Source organism: Petromyzon marinus, chromosome 36 (genome assembly GCF_048934315.1).
Source record: "Petromyzon marinus isolate PM22_M1 ecotype Great Lakes invasive population chromosome 36, UKy_Petmar_22M1.pri1.0, whole genome shotgun sequence".
Taxonomy (NCBI): Eukaryota; Metazoa; Chordata; class Hyperoartia; order Petromyzontiformes; family Petromyzontidae; genus Petromyzon; species Petromyzon marinus.
This window is the reverse complement of record NC_133702.1, coordinates 4,290,471-4,306,225: the sequence shown is the minus strand read 5'-3', so window position 1 is coordinate 4,306,225 and position 15,755 is coordinate 4,290,471. Positions and strand designations below refer to the sequence as shown.

General features: G+C 48.6%; 1 protein-coding gene across 1 annotated transcript in view; it reads left to right on the top strand.

Annotated features, from left to right (window-relative positions):
- Window positions 1–15,755, top strand: part of EEFSEC (eukaryotic elongation factor, selenocysteine-tRNA specific) — a 66,007-nt gene that overhangs the window by 35,776 nt on the left and 14,476 nt on the right. The gene's annotated exons all lie outside the window — the stretch shown is intronic.

The window sequence follows — 15,755 nt, the reverse complement described above, 5'->3', positions numbered from 1 at the left end:
TAAAAAGCTCGGAATAATCCGCACACCGCCCCACCCACACCCCCCTCACAGTGTTCCTCCTCGGAGTGCGCATCCCCCTTTGGGCTCGATTGGCGACACTTAACCGTGCGATCGGGTTTCAGGCCTTCTTGGCCTCGCCGATGAAATCCCAACCGGACAGCCCCTCGTGTCTTTGAAACCCAACTAAAATTGAATCTCGGCGCGCACGCTCGCACAAACAAGCAACGAGGACAAAGAACCCCCGCATAGCCTTGAACTGTTGGGGCAAGTGCTGTTAGCGAGTAGCACCGATGAAGGCCGGAATGGCACACGAGGGGTGGGAAGGCCAGCACCACGCCCGGCCGCCTGTGTCTCCCCGGTGGTGATATTTACACATCGCACAGATACTCATTTGAGGCTGAGTCTACCTAGGCGAGGCCCAGGACTGGTTTCATATGATCGTCAATGGTGTTTACCGGGAGCGAGAATCAAGCTCGGGTCGCCGGGTTCGTAGCGCAGCACAGCTGATCGCAAAACTACTGCGCCAAAGACGAAGATCCCCCCCGTGTAGCCTTTAACAGACTTTTGGGGCAAGTGCTGTTAGTGAGCTCTGCTTCCCATACACACGCATGCACACACGAAGAAAAAACGGCAAACCACACTCATGCCTCATGAACCGCTCCCCCCCCCCCACCCCATGTATCTAGTATGCACACGCAAAGACGAACACTCATGCGTGCGCTCTCTGTGTCACAGACAGTTCAACCCATTGCCCGTATCGTCTGTGGAAATTAATGAGAGGTGGTGGTGGTGGTTTCACAGTTGGTTTTTCCTTGAGCTGAATGACCGTGGATGGGTCCTTTTTAGTTTTCGCCAAGTCCCTCCCGTGTGGTGTCTCCCTGGGAAATTGTTGCGCCAGTTCATCAATCAATTCTTAAGGTCGCGGGTGCGTGTGCGTGCGTGTAAGAATTAATTTTATTATTTTCATTCATATCGTTGTGTGGCAGCTCTTTGGTAATCCACTGCTGGATGAAAGCCTCCAGTGTTGCGCTGTTAGGCAGGGTCACTTGACCGTGCTTCACCACGCTGGTCTCTGCCCTCTAATGCACATAATGCAACCCAGCAGGAGTCTATTTCATGCATGGTGGGCGCCCATCCAAACGATATTCAGGCTCAAGCACCCCGCATGGCTTTGGAGATCTGATGAGATCGAACGCATTTCTGATTATTTGATGGTAGGCATACGATTCGTATATATACGTTGAATGCGATGGGTTTACATAGCCCTTGCTGCAGGCACTAGAGACCATTAACTGCACTGCGCCGCACCTTCCCGTCTTTCACTCTCTCCAACACAATCATGACCCCCTCATTATGTGTGTACGTATATTGAACTTCTTTCGCACCGTACGTAGCCAATCGTGCTAATCGGAGGTGCGGGGGAAGGATAACAAACTAAACACAAAAAAAACACTTTTAAAGAAATGAGTTTTCAATTTAGATTTAAAAGTGCATAGCTCAAGTGGCCTCCTAATATCCTAAGGCAGAGCGTTCCAGACGGCCGCAGAAGCGCATCCGAAAGCGCGCGATGCAGTTCGATGGACAGCCAAAAGCCACTGCGAGGATAACCGGAGTTCGCGTGATTGTTTATGTTCCTTGACGAGATAAGCAAGGTATTGTGGTTCATTTTTGGAAAGCACTTTTTGTGTAACGAGTGTGCGACCTGATAACAAATCCGTTCATCAACCGGGAGGCAATGCAACTCAGTCAGAACTGGACGGACATGGTGAGATCTTGCAGTGTCCGTCACGACACGTGCCCAGTTTGCATCCCTCTCCCCCATCGCCTGCTCCTCCTCCTCGCTGCTGAACTCCTCCGTTTTCCACAGCTCGTGTCAGAAGGTGACAAACAGCATTAACCAAAGCCCCCAACTCAAGTCGGCCGGATCGAGTGACGAAAAGCGATATGTCAATTAAAGCGTGCGAGCGCGCGCAGTGCTCCCGGCAGGCTCGCGTCCGCCGCGCCGCTCACTGCCGTCCGTTTCATCGGTGGATCTGTTGTCGTTATCGTGGATGGATAATAAAAAAAACACAGATTGGCCTCGCGAGCGCCCAGCGTCTCCTCTGCCGCGCCCATTGTCAGACGTCCACTGCCAGATGAAGGCTGACCTCCCCCGCCTCCGCCCCTAACCCCCCACCGTGCTGGTGACATCGCTTCCAGTTCAGCCTCGGTCCATCTTGCTGCCGAGTGTGCTGTGATTTTGAAGTGCCCCCAGGGCTAATAGCATGTCAGAGACGTTGAACTAGCGCCGTTGAGATCCTGGGTTCGTTTCGTGTCGTCCGCCCTATATTTAGACTGGGATTCTCAGGTGGTGTGAGATCACGAGCTCTGCGCAATCACCATTGACTGCATTAAAGCAGCCTATATCGCTTTATTAATTTGTTTGACTTCATTCGACTTACTCCAACCCTGAGAATTAGTATTTTTGTTTTTACGTGACCAAGGGCCATATTCCAACGTGTTGGCTTGTTTCAGATTTTCTGTTATAATGTGCGGTCCTTTGTGAATCCAGAGAGAGATGGAGGCCTCTTCATGGCATGTCGTTTATGGGGGTTGTTTGACCATAATTACCATACTGGTCAGTGCGGGTTAGTCAAAAGGGGGACCGGATCACTATTCAATTGTCACTGATATGAGCCATGGCTGGGAAAAAAAATATCAGATCACTGGGTTCACCACTCTGCCACCACTCTCCCAACACATCTAAATAACTTAAGAATACAGGGACACCTCTACTTACGAACGCGTTAGGTTCCAGAAGTCTGTCGTACAACTTTACTCATGTCGATTTCAAACATGTTGTACGGCATGTACACTTAACACGAGGAATGGCTTTAAAAGTTGTATAATCTCCTGTAGATGTAGATGCCACTGGTTCATTTAACTACCTCCATCAATAATGTCACCACTCTTACGCTTCTGAGACACGGCGGGGGTTGACGATGTTCGTGAAAAGCACAGAGAGCGTCGTAATGAACCGCACAGTGACAACACAACAAGAGACAATGACCGTGGCCCAGGCAGAAATGCTGGGAATGCTGGGTAATGACACCGAACAACCACCTCCATCTATCGCGCGGCGGTGGAACTTAAGACTCTCGGTCCGAACAGGCAACTGCACATACGGACAGGTTTGTTAGTATTTCTGAAAGTTCGTAAGTCGAGTGTTCGTAAGTAGAGGAGTCCCTGTAACTTGTCAAACGATGCATCGATTCTAATAGATTGATTATTACTCTCAAGGTTTGTGCAGAGAATCGAATATGTGACCTCTAATTTTTTTTTAAATCCGTATCTTGTAAGTGTTGGGTTCACATCCCCCTACAGCCATTGGAGGTGCTGTATATTTCATTCAGCACAATGCTAATATAATTAATGCTTGAATGGAAGCATGACCCGGACAAGTAACAAATCTTCGAATTGCTGGTGGGTGTGTGAATGGTTCCATCTGCATGCCGAATAAGCCCTTGGTTGAACGCTATTTCGAGCACACATATTTACTGTAGCATATATATATATAAACGTACTCTGTGTGGCTGATGGCCCTGGTTAGCCAGCATGTAGAAGCAGATTTTATATATATGCATGATGAAATGCTTTTGGAAATGAAAGCAGTGTAATTCAACTGAAGTGGTTCAAACGATTCAGCATGGTACTTTAATTGTTTGGTAAGTTAATGTGCACGTTGGAGGGATGGCGCACAGGCTGGTGCACTGCACTGCAAACCCAGGCGACCTGAATTTTAATTCGTAGTCATGCCTGACATCAGTGGAGAGCGATATCCAGAGTACACCTGGCCTGGCACAGGCGCGGTGGTGACTTCACCGTGGTGAATGGCGGGTATTGGTATTGGTGATCTACAGACGGATCCTGGGTCTTCTCTTCACCAATTCCTAACTGACCAACATGGAGAAGTATGGTAGAGTCAAATGACAATAACAAAACGGGGGAGGCTTTCATCCAGCAGTGGATTGACAAAAGGGGCCATAAAACGAACAGAAGTTCAAACCACTGAGCATGGCCACACTTTGATTCAAGGCCAAAAGTTATTTTAAGAAGCGGTGATTTTCATAAAAAGGCTCGGCTCTCGAAACAGCTTTTCTGCAAGTGTACAAAGTCGGGCTCGAGTCAAAGCTGGATGCATTCCACATTCACCCGATTGGACTCCATGCAATGAGTTTGGATGGCGCCAACGGAGGGAAGATGGATAATTTCCGTACGTGTTCACTGGGAGAGCGGGTGGCCAAAGTGGTCGTGACGAATTCGTAATGGTGTGGACTAAATGGGCTGCTGGACTTGCAATCCTTCCTCTACCCTATATCCGTCACTTGTCATGTTCCCATTTCTCTAGCTCTGCCTGAATTTAAGCTGAGCCTTTTACCCTCTCTGGTTGCTGTCATGGGAGAAACGTTGCCACCGTGTTCCACCGTGTTCCGTGTTGATTGACGGCTGAATACATTGCTCATGGTGCAATGAAAATGTGTTGAAAAATGCAATTTGCGTTTTTTTTTCCTCCAATGCTCAGAGCTATGATTTTTTTTCTTCATGTAAAATTTCTTACCTCTGCAGGAAATTATAGAATGGTAATGGAATGCATGTTTTCATGCCAATTTTGATTCAATTGAAGAACAATGTGCCATATTTATCCAGAAAAGCTTAACTGAGTCACAAGACTATTGTTTAAGAGGGTGCTGCTCTGGGATGTTTGGCCACATCCGTCCTTGAATAATTAATTAACTTAACAAATTTTGAATTCAGAAATATTATATTCCTGTATATTTGTGTTCGTATTCATAGGACGGTATCTTTTAAGCAAATCGTGTGGGAACTAACTCGAAACAAAATTAATAACTACGTGCTTTGCTTAGAATAGATAACTTTTTCAACAACTTAACTTGATCCATTTGCAAGTCGGCAAGTCATTTTGGCTCTGTGTACATGTGCCCTTGTCTTTTGAAGTTTCATATAAGTTTATACGTGTGTGTGTCTCTATGTCTATCTATGTGGGGAGCGATAGCGAAGTGGTTAGCGCACTGCACCCGGAACCTGGTGACCTGAATTCGATTTGCACTCACGACCAATCATAAGTGCCGAATTTTTCAACTGGTCCTGTGCCTCCTAGGTCAACTCAGCCTTAAATGAGTACCTGGTGCAATGTGTGAACAACAGTGCTGAAACAAAGGCGGCCGAGCATGGCCATTCTTCATCGCTGCTTGCTAGCGGCGCTTGCCCCAACAGCATACAAAAGGCTGCACGGGGGGGGATCCTTCGTCTTTTTGTCCGTGCGCGTTTATGAAATTGTACGCTAGCGCACGCGCGTGGTGGATGCCCCATCACACACGCACGTGTGCATAATTGTAGTGGAGGACACTTAATATCCTGGTGCTGGGACGGCTAAAACGCACACAACTGTCACGCCATGGCTGGGCAAGGATGTGAGACAATTAGCCCGAGCGCGGTCGCCATCTATCAATGCAGCGGCACAACAAAGGGTGGGCATAATTTTCGGTGGAAGCTGTCCAGCGTTCGCTCTCCGCTCCTTCGCGAGGGTCCCCGGCTGCAGCCTTCCTGCCCTGGCGGTGCCTGCGAAGCGTTGCACCGAACACTTGGGGGAGCCGGCATTTGTTTGATTGTTTCCCCGCGGGTGGACCCTGTTCATTTGTCGAATGTCTTCACGCGGCGTCACTTCATTAATCTACGTGCGCACCCGTGGCTGCTGCTGCTGCTGTGTGTGTGCATATGTGTGTGCATGTGTGTGTGTGTGCGCGTGTGTTGTGGGTGTGGGGAACGGCAGCGTAGAGGTTAGCGCGCTGCTCTCTCTGCCCACCCGGCGACCCGAGTTCGATTCCCGCTCACGGCCAACGCCAGTGACGATTATCTGAACCGGTCCTGGACCTCCCCTAGGTCGACTCAGCTTCAAATGAGTACCTGGAGCGTCGTGTAAACATCAGCACTGGGGATACAAAGGCGGCTGGGTGTGACGATGGACATTTACCTCCTCGTTGTACCGTTCCACCGTTCCAGCCTTCATAGGTGCTTATTAACAGCACTTGCCCCCAACAATCTGTTGCGGCTATACGGGGGATCTTTGTTTTGTTGTCGGCGTGGAGGTGGGGGGGGGGGTTGCTGGTGTGGGTGTGTGTGTGGGGGGGGGAGAGGGCTGGCGGGTGTGTGGTGGCGCTTGGCGACGTTACCGCGTGTGAACGGTCACAGTGGCCCTAAGCCTGTTTCGCGCAGCTGCATTTGTTTTGAGCCCAGCCTGATGCCCCTCGGGCAAGTGGGAACTTTCTCTCCTCGTTCACTTTCTGGCTGTCATTCTCGGTGTGTGCCGATATTTGTGACTCCCCCCCCCCCGCCCCTCCCGCTTTGTCTTTTTCGCTCATTCTACTTTTGTTTTCCTCGCGCGTGCCGTTTGAAGAAGAAGACGAAGAAGCAATCTCCGTTTGTCACGCTTGACATGCAGGCAGTGTGAGTGCGGTTCGCGAGCGAGCCTTGCGCTCTTGTGGAGCGCCGTGCAGGAGAAATGGGAGGCTCTCTTTCTCTCTCTGTGGTGGTGTCGGCTGCAGGAACTTCCTGGCAGGCACTTACTTTAAAGCTGTGCTGGGGAAAACTCCGCATGGACCTCTCACTCGGGGCACCGATTCGCTAAAACGTTGCCTGCGAGCCGCAATGTGTTTGCGTTTATGCGCAGAACAATGCCACGTGTTGTGTTTTTAGTGTTGATATTATTATTATGATTGCAAATAGTGATTAAATTAATACTTTCGGAATTATTATTGTTTATTCGTAACCCTTTGTCGATCCACTGCTGAATGAAAGCCTTAGTTTTTCACGGAGGGTTGTTTAATAACCATACTTCACTCATTCTGGTGATTGTGTGGTGGCTGGTGGAAAAGCAGGACGGATAAGCCCAGGACTGGATGGGATATCGCTCGCGATTGACATTAGCTGTGGCCAGGAATCAAATGTAAGGTCGCTGGGTTGATAACGCAGCGTGCTAACCACTTCACTGTCGCTCCCCCATTTGATTTAGTGGTGGGTCGGAGTTTGTCATTTTACTGAACCCTGATGAATTTCCTTCATAGTATTACCCAGAAGCACCCATATGTCAAATGCTCGCAAGGATAGCACGACAATTGTATTTACTGCTACTGTTACAAGATTATGGCTCGAAGCAGTGCCTCGTGGTGACCTGCGTAGTTTCTCCCAATTGGTGATTCAGCCGCATCGCAGCTATTGAGCATGGCTTTGTCTCTCAGTAGATGGCAGTGTGCTCGTTGATGATAGTTAAAACAAATGTGTAGATCTAATCTACCTTGAAATTCTCAGCAATGAAAGCAACCTGTCCCTCCCATTCCCCTCCCTCTCCCTCCTCCACACACCTAGATGATTTGATGAATTGTCTAAATTCAGGTTCATTCAATTCAAGATTGTTTGGTTTTTGGATTTCACTCACTTAAGCAATTTTCACGCATGTGGATTCACATTTTGGCAGGCGTTCCTTGTCGAGAGAAACCCGTGAACACGTGTTTAAGCAAACGAGCTGCAAAGTAAAATCATGGTTATTAAAAAAAAAAATTCTGGAACTTTAGTGCACCTTGCAGCAACGGTTCGCACGACCGTGCCTAATAGACATTAGGCAGCATGCCCTTCTTGTACGCGCCGAGTTGCGGGCACTTTGAGAAGTGGATTTACAGATATAGCAGAAGCACTCGACGTGATCGCACCCCAAATATTGAACACACGGGGCTCTCTGTCTCATCTCGACGCAATGCGTGTCTCTAATGGACACACGGAAGCCGAGAGGAATGTAACTCACAAGATACACTCTTCATATTACCCAAGTGTGTGCGAGTGCAGTCTGTTCTCACGTCTATTTATCGTGATTTAGTAACGGATGACACATTGGTGGACAGCTTCTTTATTTTACTGAAGCAAGTTTTTGCCAGCAGCATTTTGCACATTATATAGCGGCATTGGTTCAAATTTGTCAACAACAAATGATTATAATTTAGTCGGTTTTATTACATGTGAAAGTCAATTTAATATAAAACTTATTTGGAGCATGCCAGACAATCTTGTACTGACTCGCGTGTGAATTTCAGTCTTCGGTCCAAAACGATGCGTCTTTAAAACAGGCGGCGGTGGTGTGTGTGGCGTTATTTGAATCTCAAACACCACCTCTGCTGCTTCAAGCGCGAAACGCGCGTATCGCACGCCTGCATGCGCACATTTACGGGATGCATCTTAAAAAAAGAATAATAATGGAGATCACTCTCCATTTCCGCCTAATCAGATCCAGACTTACAGTTGGGGGGTGGGGGGCGGTGCAGCGTGGTCAGAATCCAGTAAATCTCTCCACGGCGGAACAGCGGCTAAGAAAGTGACGCTCGCGCGCATAGGGGAGTGCCACGGTGCCCGTGTGCCGGGGTGGCTGCCTCCTGCCTTCCTATATGGGTGCCAGACCAACGGGCCGGCCGTCCGCCCGACACAGGAGCCCCATTGATAACAAACACATTCTGCCGTTTCATGCCGCGCGTCACTGCCTCTTTGTGTCTCTTACTGCCTCTTTGTGTCTCTTACTGCGTTTACGTTAATTATCCCAGGGATGTTATCAGACCCGAGGGGTTAGATCCGGCGTGGGGAGGGTTGGGGGACAACGTGCCCGATTCCTTTACCCCTTTGCCTTTCTTATATAATCCGCAAAAGTTTTTCTCGCGATGCGTGCCGCGCGTCTGCACAAAAAAAACTCGTCGCGTTATTATTCGCCCTGAAGGAGGCTGCTTGCCTGAAACGTCAGGCTGTTTGTGGGTATGTCCATTTGTAAGGCAGTGACGATTATCTGAACCGGGTCCTGGGCTTCCCCTAGGCTCGACTCGGTCTCAAATACGTACCTGGTGTGGTGTGTAAACATCACCACTAGGGAGACATAGGTAGCCAAGCGTGGTGCTGGTCTCCCTCCCCCTCTTGTGACATGCCAGCCTTCATAGGTGCTCACTCACAGTACTTGGCCCAACAATCTGTTATGGCTATACGGGGGATCTTTGTCTTGTAAGGCAGTTCTGCTGATTGATGAGTGTGGTTGTTTTTTTTGTTGTTGTTCTATGGGTTTGTATTCATCTTCATACACACGTGTTGACTTATTAAGACATGAGTCAAAACTCCGAGTGTATTAAGATGTAACATGATGGTTGGTTGACTCGTATCTTCATTTATATCTGTGATTGTCCATCGTTCAGACTCACCCATGGCATAGGAATGCGGAATTGTAGCCACTGAATCTGGGCTGTAAACAGGGGGTGAGCACCACCCCATGCAATGAGGTGCACGGCTATTTTGACTTGTTTGACATCTTAATAACACAGTGTTATAAGTATACACTGTGTGCTCATAGTAAAAACAAATAATATTTTTTAAACATCCTCTTTGTGTGAGGTCATATTTTTAGTGATAAATTAATTAATATTTTAAATAGATTGCCTACAGAGTGTTATGAGTACATTTACCAAATAATTTCAGAAACATTTGTGATTTCCAGCTATTAAAAATATCCTGTTTGTGTGGTTCATGTGCAAGAAAAATCGAATTTCAACCTCAGTATTGATGAATATTCATCGACTTTATCCGATTGATACAGCTATGTGGCGCTAAATGTCAAGCTAAAAAGGGATATCTTAAAAGAAAAATGCCCTTTTAGTTGTCTGTTTATTTCCGGTATTATAGGGCTTCAGAGGGCCCATGATTTGCGATTAATACACTTATCTCGGCAAGATGCGAGTCACCGCTCACTTTAAAGCATAGCAGAATTCTGGCAAATTGCGAGAGGTCCTTTGTAGCACCATGCTTTTCCCTCAATCTCTCTCCCCTCCATCCTCGCCTGCCCCCGCCGTCCCTCCCCACCCCCCAAGCCTAATATCCCCCCAGCCCGTCGCCCTCCCTGCCGCTGAGATAAAAATCTGGGATAGTCGTGGGCGGCAAGGTGAAATCAAATATTGTATTTCACGGGGCTCGCCGCCGATAAGCATCTTGGAAAGCTGAGAAAAGGTTATGGGGCCGATGTGGAATGAATACTTTATTTCTGAGCAAGTGTCTTCATGGTGTATGACTGTGAGATATTAAAAAAATATATACGTATCACATTTAGCAAACAGCAGAAGAAACATTTTGATATGCGCACGTCGCTTATGAATAGAATTTAATAAAGCTTGACTTAAAGATTTCGTGACTGCAGGAATTCATATTCTCGGGTCTTTCGGTAAAGTCACGTAGATAGTTTCAAAGAAAATAACAAAAAACTACGACGTTTCGATCGCAACGCAAGCAATCGATCGAAACGTCGTAGTTTTTAGTTATATTTTGTTATTTTATTTGAACCTATCTACGTGAATTTACCGAAAGACCCATAGAATATGTATTCCTGCAGTCACGAAAGCTATAAGTCAAGATTAATAAAGCTGGCAGGTCTTTTGTTGTTGCTTGGGTTGTTTGTGATAATCTGGCGACCAAAATTGTCTTGAGTTCTGCTTTGCAATGCCCCGTGAGCTTGGAAGTGGGTCACTAGCCCTTGTAATATTGGTAGTTAAAATTTTGAGATGGCGATTTTAGGTCAGCGTTGTACACAGCGTTGCCCGGTGACTTGAGGCTCAGGGCGTCCGTTCACCTTGAAGGCCGCTGCGCAGCCATCTGTGACCTGGTTCACGCGGCCCCATCTCCGATGCACCGTGGCAATAATCACATTACCTTGAAAGGGTTGTGCAGTTTCCACCGACTTAAACTGTACAAATTTCATGATATTGCAGTTTTACACGAATATAACCCAGCGTGCCTGCGAAGGTTTGTTAGAAGTATGTTATTGAAAATGCATAAACTTAATGCAAATATTATTGTCCCAAACCCTTGATAGATATCGATACGTATGTGTTTAACAAAAAACATCACACGTCTTCGGTACATGTTTAATCTGGCACTTACTTGAAAGTGTATTTTTTCACGTCTCAACAAAGAGACAAATGGGAATAAATGCATTGATATTTGTAGTTCCTTTTTTATATTGCATATTTTAATCAGCAGTTAAGAACCCATGGTTGAGCTGGATCTAAATAAAGTGTTCGGGAAAACAAGTTCCAGACTGCGAACAGATATTCGCAATACAATAAAATTAGGAAATACGAAATGGCCAATGCAGTTAATAATCCGATCTTAAAAATGTTATGACCGCCCGTAGTACATGTACATATGAAATGAAAAAAAAGGCAAGTTTATTTTTATACAACTTAAAAGAAACAGGGGGAAGAGAAATACTGCTCATGTGTCACGGGAGACACCCTTGTTGATGCCACGCTCGTGTTTCTGCAGCTCATTTTTCATTTTCTAAATTCACCTGCAGCGGCGGCGGGAACTCAAGCCTCATGTCGCCCACGTGTGACCCGTTTAACGTCCATCATCTGTGGCTCCCCTTGGAAGGAAAGAAACAACAACACGCGCTGCCGCTCTGTGCTTCTCGTCTCAGCGGTTTAGCTGGCCGCCGCGTAGCAGCCATCGTTGCGCGCGAGCGCGCGTGCATGTGCGCGAGTTTTTTTATTTATTATATATATAAAAAAAGAGAGAAACGACATTTAAATATTTCTGCTTTCTTCTCGTCACCGCCGTTTGGCTATGTTCGGCACGTGAACCGCGACTCTAGACGCGTTTGAAGCCAGCTCCTGGCGCCGGCAGCGCGGATAAACAATTTGGCTTTCTGGCGATGACATCACAAAACAAGGGGCGGCAAAAAAAAAAAACCACCCCACACGCACACCGACATTTTTTTGAAATCGTACAAAAGCGTTCCTCGTCACCTGCCGCCGACACTGCCCTCATCCACACCCCAAACGGGCTTTTTTTTTTTTGTCTCGCCGCATGTCGTGCAGAATCTCTCTTTTGACGATGTTGTTTTGCATTCCAGCGCTGCACGTCGAGTTGCCCTTCATCGAATCGTTTCTGCGGAGAGCGGTGGCTTTGAAACGCGCTTGCTCATTGCCCGTCTGTCGCCCGTCGTCCGTAAAACATTAGCCGCCTCTTTAATCACGGAGTTGCGCACGGCGTTAATGGACAGCGCCGCTCGGTCTGACTTTTTTTCTTTCTGTTCTCGAGTCTGCACGAGAGCAGGTGATGCTGGTGGGATGTTTTTTTTGTTGCTTTGCGGTAGAGGAAGTAACCAAAGTATGTATTGATTAGTAAAACGGGCACTGAGAGGGAATAAATGTTTAAATACAGTGACACTTCTCTTATCCGTGCCCAATTACCCCCAATCCTATTATCTGCAGCCCCACTAAATATCCCCCCCCAAAAAAAACAAATGCCAACGTATAGATTATTCCTGTTGTGGTTTTTTTGCAGAAAAGAGGAGCGACCAAAAGTGACGGCAAAATTTGTAGACTTACCGTCTTCTTCGCTTTGCCGCGGATAAATCGCCTATAATTTGTTCCAGAAGCACTAAATTCATCCCGCTAGCCACATCTTTTTGCAGATTAGAGGACAAGAGGGACCAGGAAGTGGTGGTAAAATTATTGATATTGTGTGCGGTTGTCACTGAATAACCATGCAGATATCGACAGTCATTCTCATGAAAACTGGCGGATTAGACATTGCACGTGTGGCCGTCTTCCTATGTCGACATGGATTCGAAAAAAGCCTTTTGCACTGCGTTGCAACCATTGCCGACAGGGGAGGTATCTTGGCAGCGGATAGAGAACGACCGCCGGTGACAATGGCGATGGCGACGATGAAACACATCGGCAGGGTGTTCATTTTGGAGCAAGCCGGTCTGTGGCTCCCAGCGAGAGAAAAGGCCAGTTGACATTTCCCCAGAGGCAAGTATTAAATCCAGGATCGCTTTGGGTGACAGCGCATTGGCAATAACAAAAAAAAACAGAGATGGAATCGGACGAAAAGGGTAGCTTTGTGCTTGGGTTTTACTGCGAGAAGGGGCAGTTGATGGGTGCAGTGCAGTGTGAGCAGCATCACAAAGCACGGGTGCCTTCAAAGGGGATGTTTAGCTTTCCGCGCGGGCCGTCCGCTCGCAGACTTTAAAGATCAAACGTCGCTCCTCGCAAGCCGTGCAAGACGGTCCTTGCAGCGGCGAGCCAAGGTTCCCAGATCGCCATCGCACAAATGGAGACGCGCGCTCGGTTCATTACGGAGCTACGTGCGCGCGGGGAAGGTGGGTGACGGAGGGGGAGGAGGGCGAGTTGAGAGCGAGGGAGGGAAAGTGTCGCGAGCCGGGTATTAAAAGTACTCGGAGGAACTTGCGCTAGGGTTTACTTGGTCACGCAATAACGCCCCGCACACAACAATGCATTTTCTCAGCCATGTAAATAAAGCCCACCATATCAAGATAACATTATTTAGATCATAATGCTTTCATCCACTTTTGGATGAAGGGCTGTCAAGGAAAATGCATATAGCTCCTGTGCATAAGTTGATTTTACGTACAATGTTGTAATTGTTATATATATGAAAACAATACAATTCGAATAAGGTTTTATATGAATCTATACAAGAAAAGCTAAATGTGGCCGTGAGAATTGCTCTTTAACTCACCCTCGGTGAGTGAGCTGAAACAATAACAATTGGCGTATCGGTGGTTTTTTATAAACTTGTTTGGCCGTGTCGGGTGGTGGAGGAGGGTTATACGACAAACATTTGGCTAAATTGTTACGTGGCCCGAACACAAACGCCTATTTTGAATCGAACGTGGAATCGTTGCAGTTTAGAATGACGAGGAACCCTGGCCTCCAGAACGCTGGAGACTCCCCGCCGCGCAGGCCCAGAACAGCTACGGTGAGTGACGGCAACAGCGTCGCCAACGGCGGCAAATCCCGCGGCCGTAAAAAACGCGCTTCGAACACCCATGCGTAGACACCGACGATTCACTTTTTGCAAGCCCGTTACGCAAATTATGACGTTACGAAAAAAAATACGCGTGATTTTAATTCGTCGAAGCAATTATATCGACTGCTGAGCAAAGTCTGTGGGCTCGGGATGATGGTCGGCGGTCGACACTAACGGCGGAGTGGCAGCCAAAGGGGGAGGCGATGAGAGCGGTGCAGGAGCGAGACCGTCAGACATCTCGACGGCTGGGAGGGGGGGGAAGCCTTCACCCAAGAGTGGGTTTAGACCATTGGCTGCTGATGAAGCAATAATCAGCAGATTCATTTATTATTTCAGTGGTCGATCATTGCGGCTCTGGTTGTTTTTGAGAGAATTCTCTGGTAGTGTGTGTGTGTGTTTGAGCATTTGTTTCTTCTCATCCCTTTCATCCCCCCCCTCCACCCCGTTGTGGGCTCTCCCGCTCCTGCAAAAGCCAAGCCGCTGCACATTCATCACCGCTGCCTTGAGCGGCGGACATGCTACATTACCACCTGCAACCCGTCTCCACGCTCCGCCTGGGCTTAGATGCGCTAATTGCATTATTTAAACATCTGAGACTCGCTCCAGTTTCTACCCCACCTGACCCGCCACCCACCCACTCGCCTGCCCCCCCACCCGACCGCCCGCCCGCCCAGCCACCGACTCATCCACTCACTCACCCAGCCACCCACCCAGCCATTTAGCCACCCACCCACCCAGCCACCTACTCACCCAGCCACCCACTCACCCAGCCATCCACCCACCCACCAACCCAGCCACCCACCCAGCTACCCACTCAATCACCCAACCAGCCAACCACCCAGCCACCCACTCACTCATGCTCCCACCCAGCCCCACACACTATAACCACCCCACCACCGCCGGGCCACCCCCCCCCCCCCCCCGCCTCACCCTCCCACATAGGGAGAGTGGGGTGTAGAATGGGGAAGAGGGGGGGTGGGTGAGGGCTTGAGTAGTGCCGGTGTCCCTGGGGAAACCTTAATGAGTGCAAGACAGGGCAGCGCTTTCACCGTCAAACTTTTGAACTCTTGGAAGTAAAGTTCATTACCTCGCCAAAGCCACCACGCGCCGCCATGCGCACAGCTCACGCTGCCTGGCAATTGGTGCGCTCGGCTCGCCCTCTCTCCTCCTCTTTCTCTCCTCCTCCCTCTCTCCTCCTTTCTCTCCTCTCTCTCTCCTCCTCTCTCTCCTCTCTCCTAGTCTCTCTCTCTCCCCGTACGTGCAATCCTGTTTTTTTTCTCTAGTCAGTATTGTTTTAATTTTGTAATTACTCACATTTATTTACTTAGTTGTTTTATTCAAGGGCTGCTCTCTGATGAAGCCGCCGCGGTTAAGGGGGGTGGTGGCGGGAGGTTTGGTGGTCGTTGAGACTGTGCGAGGCTGTGCTTGTCAGCGATGAGCAGAGAGGTGACTGGAACCTCTCCAGTTTGGCTCACCCGGCACACAGTGGGGCTGCTTGTGGACAACAGCACGGGGTGGCGAAGGCGCAGCCCTTGCAATTGCTCGCTCACGCCACTGCTGGCAGAAGGGTCAACGTTAGAGGGAGCTCCAGAGGGGCTGCCCCCCCCCCCCCCCTTTAAAATGTGTTTTGGGCTACTCCTCACTGGCCAGACATCTTAGATGAGGTGGGAGTACCCACACTTTACCCCGCTCCATGTGATCTCGTGATGCCTGTAATTGGGCTTGTGCAGAACGTGTCACGAGAAGGGACGATGGCCGCTTGGTTGGGACTCTTGACGGAGTGGCAGCCAAAGGAGGGAATCGTGCCTGAGAGGACTGCCCACTGCGGAGATGAAGCCATGGGAGCA